This window comes from Passer domesticus, chromosome 6 (genome assembly GCF_036417665.1).
Source record: "Passer domesticus isolate bPasDom1 chromosome 6, bPasDom1.hap1, whole genome shotgun sequence".
NCBI lineage: Eukaryota > Metazoa > Chordata > Aves > Passeriformes > Passeridae > Passer > Passer domesticus.
The window spans coordinates 42,359,474-42,365,801 of record NC_087479.1 but is presented as its reverse complement, the minus strand read 5'-3'; the positions used below and the strand labels follow the sequence as shown (position 1 = coordinate 42,365,801).

General features: G+C 34.3%; 1 long non-coding RNA gene across 1 annotated transcript in view; it reads right to left on the bottom strand.

Moving 5' to 3' along the window:
• Positions 1 to 1,202: 1,202 nt before the first annotated feature.
• Positions 1,203 to 6,328, bottom strand: part of LOC135303309 (uncharacterized) — a 64,471-nt gene continuing 59,345 nt past the window's right edge. Inside the window, exon 4 of the long non-coding RNA XR_010364767.1 lies at positions 1,203 to 2,580. This is a non-coding gene — a long non-coding RNA (uncharacterized LOC135303309). The remainder of the gene's footprint in view (positions 2,581 to 6,328) is intronic.

The following is a 6,328-nucleotide window of genomic DNA, read 5'->3' as shown; positions in this document are numbered from 1 at the left end:
GGCTGTTGCAGAATCTGGACCTTTGAGCATTTGAGCTTGAAAATGAATGAAACATCAACACACCTAAAAGCACAGTAAGTCAGTCAAAGTGTCCCAAAAGCCCAAGACTGTTAGCACAAAGATATTATCTACTGAGGAGGAATCCAGGCTTCACTCATATCACAGAAGGCTGCAGTAAATTAGGAATTAATGTTCTGAAGTTAATTAATTTAATTGATTTCCAGCTGAGTAAGGGAGTTAAAGCTGGTATTCAAACAGAGAGAGAGTATTTAAATTTAGCTGTCATTAGCAGGCACACGTTGCATTCACCAAGTATCAGGACTTTTTGCTCTCACAGTACTCATTGAGGCCACTTGGACTCTTTTACACTTCTTTTCCTTCAGCAGAATGGGGAATAGACTCATTATTTTCAGACAAGGCAACAAACTATTAACATAAGACATGCAATTTTAGGAAATAGAGGGGCCTATTTGATAGTTCTCCATGGAAGCTTATGGCATTGGTTGGGGTCAGGGGGCTGAACCACATTTTCTGGCAGATCTCACTATTTTCAAAACAGGTCCCAGTCCTGACAAAAGCTTTCTGATACATAACAGTCTTTAGGAAATGCATTGCATATTGGAAGCGATGCAGGTAGGATTAAACTAAATAAGAAAAGCAAAATATTTTAAATGTATAAAACACAAAAAGACATGAAGAGTCAGAAAAAAGTCCTATAACAAACAAGTGTTATTTCATACTTTTTCACTGAAACTATCTTAATGATTGAAAGAAATTCTATGTTCTCCATCTTAGACTTAAAATACTAGACAACCATATTGATTTTCTAATACAGTAATCAAATTCAAGGGCTTTTTTTCTCAATACCACTCTAAGCTTTCTAGCACTGTATTTAAATGAAAATGTCATGACAAAATCTGTATCTAAAAAACCTTCTTGATATTCATTAACAGTAAACAAAAAAGGAAATTAAATAAAATTGAAGCTCTACAGAAACATGCAACTATAGGAACTGTGAAAAATCAATGCAAGGCAGTGACTAGGACATCTCTCTTTTCAAAACAGACTTAATATTCATGAATTATTTTGCTTCACATTCTTTATTACGTAAATTATGATTAAAATTATGGTAACTACAGATGCAATATTGCTGATACTAATAATATAGAACTTAAATTTTATTGAAGAGAAGTTTAGGACTAACAGTTTACACCAGTAGATTCCAATATTAGTATGTTACAGATTTTCTGTGAAAACTATAATTACGAAGTAAGTAAATGGAATAGTTGAAAAAAACAATAATTCTCAGCCTCAGACAACATTTTAGAGATTCAGTTGCCTGTAAAGCATTTAAAGATGTCTGAGGAAAATGTACTATGTAAGTGCAGACTATTCTTCTTGATGTTCAAGCACCATGTGACAGGTATGAGACAGACAGATTTTCAAATATCACACAGAAATAATGAAGCTGTATAAAAATTTAAGGATCACAAATTTATGTTCTGAAATCTCCTTGTCTATTGTTCCTGTCTTTACTGATTGTGAGTGTTTGTGTGTATGATATTTCTTTGGTTAAATTTTGGGAACAATTTTTCTCCCATCAGTCTGTAGCATTCAAATGCACATATCATGGTATACATAGGGTATCTGTTATTTCTTCATGAAATGCCACAATTAACTCACAAAATGTTCAACATGCAGTCATAGAGCAGAGTTACATTTTAAATAGTCTGGTTATTTATTGTGATTACTATTTTTTTTTTCATATTTCTAAAATATATTTTTGGATACAAACCATAAGATCTGATTTCATTCTTGATTATAAACATGCAATAAATGTTATTCTTGCTCCATGGACCTTAAAATTTCAGAGTGAATTCAAAGACAGAACATGAATACCAAGACCTAGATGAGAACTGATGAAAAACATTATAGAACTACAGCTGAAGATACAGCTGTAATGTAGTTTAGCTACAACTCCATTTCCAGGATAAGTCTGTACAAGATTTTGTGGCACAGTTCAGCAAGTGCTGCAAGGATCAGAATAAGGATAAGAATCATTCAAAAACCATGCTACAGTCATAAGAGTAGTGCAACAGAGTGAAGATTTAACCTTTAAATATATGCCCTGTCTGTAGAGCCTGTGGTTTCACAGCTCTTACCATAAATCAGAATACCTCAAATGCACAAAGACAGGTTTGCTGGCAGTTGAAAGCTTTCCACTAAAGAAAACTGCATATTTTAACCTACTTAAAGTTTTGAGTTAAGGATTCTGTCTTTATTTGAACCCCAAAAGGGTTAACAGTTGCTACATATGCACCTTCTATTCCATATTTTCCTGCAAAATATTTGGATTGCAGCTTTTCTATTAGTTGCAAAACTAATGTAATAACAAATAACTGATTTGAATATATGTATACCAGGATGAATTTAGAGTTTGGAAACTTTGAAAGAAAAAATTAAAAGTCTCAAAGAAACACAGCAGTCACACCCTCAGTGAGGGTGCTGGAGGAAAGGACGGGATGTTGCAATGTCTGATCAGCTTCACTGAAGTATTTGTCAACCCCCAGTTTTTCACAGCTGTGAAATAATGAAGAAAAGAAAAATAACCAAAGTTGTAATTTCAGTGCAGGTATGCAGTGCTCAGACAAAAAGATACATTAACATCAGCCAAATGAAACCAGTAGGAGGGAAAGAATTGAAGAAAAAAAGAAGTCAAACTCAGCAGAATGAAGACCAATGGAAATAATGTCAGAGTTATAGATGAGAAATATGTATGGATCCATATTCAAGTCATCTCTTTTCAGTTTTACTGAAGGAAAAAATCCCTTACAATAAGTGATAAATTATTATTCATTCCTATGATGGAATCATGTTAAGGAGAAACAAGTGGTTTTTTGGAGCTGGTAGAATCACCATGCATAATTCCAAAGCATCATATCCCATAGAGTGCATGGCCTGGGCAGATGAGATGAAGACCATAACTCACTTATCATTATCACTACTCTGATGTCATAAGAGCAAGTAAGCACTGTGTCTTTTTTTTTTTTTTTTTTTTTTTTTAAAGCTTTAAATTTCTCCATTTTTAATATGTGTTTCTGTTTGCTAGGGCTTCTACACTGGTAGGGTGAACTTTAATGTGATTTTTAAAATTAATGACTTTTAATAGCAATTGTAAATTGACACCCATAAACTAATTATAATTTTAGGTACCTTATTTGGAAAACAATATGAAAGTATTTGTATCAAGCTAAAAGATTATTTTTATGCCTAAACAATAGTGATTCTAATATATTATTCCTAGTGCAGCCTTTTGAAGTTCTATGTTAGGAAAAAAATGATTCATAGTTTATGCCTAATACAGATTTTCTAAGGCAGGTTATACTAAATAAACCATGGCAATGTCTAAACATGGTCTTGGACGCTGAAGTTAAAATGGGAGATGAAAATTCTCATGGAATTGCAGGAGGGGAAAGTGTGTGACTGAAAACTCATCAGGACAACAGTTTTATTGTATTTAGTCCCTGGATTTCACAATGTCAATATTTGCCTCAAGCAGGAAATTCTCCAACAGGAATGACAAAGGCACTTCATTCTCTGATTTAGTTCAGTTTGGGTGTTTTTCACATCCATATAGATTGTATGTAGGCCAGTAAAATCTTACACAGAAAAATTTTATCATGGATGTAAATCAAAACATAGAAGTCTTTCCCCATATTTGATTAAAGAGAAACTTTACAGCTTGCATGGTATTAATAAAGCACAGTTTTGGTTTTACATTAATTAGTGAAATCCTCAGTGGTGTTCTGCAATTATGGAATTGTCTACAAATATATTTGTGCCTAATGGGCTGGAAAGAATTACAATGACCCTCTCAGAATAATAGGATCTTGATTTTTGCCCTCTGTCTTGAGTGCCTGCTGAAAGGCAATGAACTGATCACATTACCAGCACCCAGAAGGAAATAGACTGGAAACATCTTTTTAAAGGCACATTACAAAGTCTTTAAAGAGCCTTCTCAGTCCAGCTGTTTCCAAATGACATAAATAGGTGTGTAAAACAATATCTGCTTTCCCTCTTCCCCTCCTTGCTCCATGATCACTCTCAGCTCTCAGAAATCCATACTTAGTTCAATAATCTGTATTTGGCTTCCTTTCTGTTGTTCTGCCTTTCAGCATGGACTGGAACACAAGCCAGGACTAAGCCTCCTTCCTCACCATTAAATAAAATTGAAGCTCTACAGAAACATGCAACTATAGGAACTGTGAAAAATCAATGCGAGGGACATGACAGGGACATGCAGCAACATTAGGGCACAGGATGGGGATGTACTCCTGGAATGAAACTCCCCACTGGCTCTGCCTCCAATCTTCCTAACAGTAACTCCTTGCCTTGTCTATTTGAATGTTTAGTTATCTTCCTTATTTTCCTGCCATTACTGATGGAATGATATCTTTTTCTAGTGCTAGTCCATATACTATCTTTTGCACATATAGGTTTAGTGCTTCTGAGTGGGAATAGATCCATACATTAACCTGCACTCTCAGTTTACTCAATTTTATCCTGAATACACTTTATCACTGAAGTTCAGGGTAGTTAGTCACCATTTCATCATTATTTCTATCCAAAAGCTTTTCTTAATGAAGAGGAATAATGATTAAAATTGTTAACTTCTTTAATTATTTCATACATTTTAATTCTTCACTCTGTATTCTACCATTATTTTTGATTAGGAGACTGAGTAATTGGTTTGAAAAATACTTTTTAGGTTACTTGCATTTTCCCGGATACTTTCTAGGGAATTACACATTTTTCTTATAGGAAACATGAGTGAAGAATTAATTTGTCTTATTTGCAATTAGATTGTTTTTCCCTCTAGATGTTTTGTGATTTTAATTCCTTTCTCCTTTTTAAGATCTCTTAACTAATAACTCAAATAACATGGATGAAAATCTTATGGAACTGGCCCTTAGCTACAAGGTTAGAAAGTGCCCTGGAAAAAACAAACCTGCAGTTACTTTAGGAAAATATTTTAAAAAATTCTAACAGATATTTCCTTGGTTTTAATGCAATGAACATAATTCCTATTTGGACTGAATTTTATAAGGCATGAATGGTCAGCATTTCAAGATGCTCAAAACCCTTCAAGTATGTAAAACTCTGGCTGTGAAAAAAAGAGGAAAAAAATCCCAAGAAACAGTGTGAAGGGCTTGTGCTGCTGCTTATCCTGCTGCCACTGTTTTCTTAGGATTCTATTGACAATCTTACTTTACTTATCACTCCTCCTGTCAATGTTTCATTAGCATCCTCCTGCTCATATTTCCTTTACTACATTTACTCCTGTAAGTCAGATAGAGAGACAGCACAATGGCTCTTTGCAGTATTTGTTTTTATGTATTCCTTATTATGAAACTCATTTCAGCTGGACCTTTAAATAACTCCTAAGCACCAAGAAAGAGGCAGTACATCCATCACACAGTGAATACAAAGCGTTCAATGCAGATCTCAAATAAATTCTTTTGGGCAAATGCTAATTTTTATTTATTTCCCTTCCCCAGGAGGCTTAGCAAGTAAAAATTATTTACATGCCAGTGTGGATTTATAACACAAAGAGGGAGATGAAATCAGAAAGCTGAGCATACTGCATTAGCTATTATTCATAAACTATTTCTACTTGTCAGACATTTGCTATGAGGCTGAGAATGCACTACTTCACCTCTCTCAGCTGACCATAGCTGAGAAGTTGCTTCAAGTTCACCCATCACTACAACTGAGAATAAATTCCATGGCTAAAGAGACTAATTCCTGTTTTCTGGCACACTCTGTGCCTTCCTCCTAAACAAAGCTTTGTTAATATTCTAAAGTCAGAAACCCAGACAATGTCTTCATAAACGTAGAAATTTTCAAAGGAAAACAAAATTACTCCCTTCTGGGATTTTGTTCTTGATAGCCTTTTGTACTTTGTTGCTGTGAGAATAAAGATGGGGCTGAGGGAGACTTCAATCTCAGTTTAGATTTCTCTGTTCTTTTTTAAGTGAAGCCCTTTCATATTACCAAATTGATTTAATGTCAATATGCTGCCTGAAGTTCAAGTTGGGAAAAAGTGATGTCATATTTCAAAACTTTCTAGGTATACTTTCATCTTTTCAAATAACAGACTTTATCCACAACACTCTCTTATCTTCCTCCAAGCCCTCTATCCCCATAAAACCTCACAAAAAAAATTTGGCTCATGATAGTTTTCAGCTTTTGCCCACAAATAGACCTACACATGGTCCTATGTGTTATTTTTTGCAGATATAATTGTTTCAAAATATGAAGGCATCAT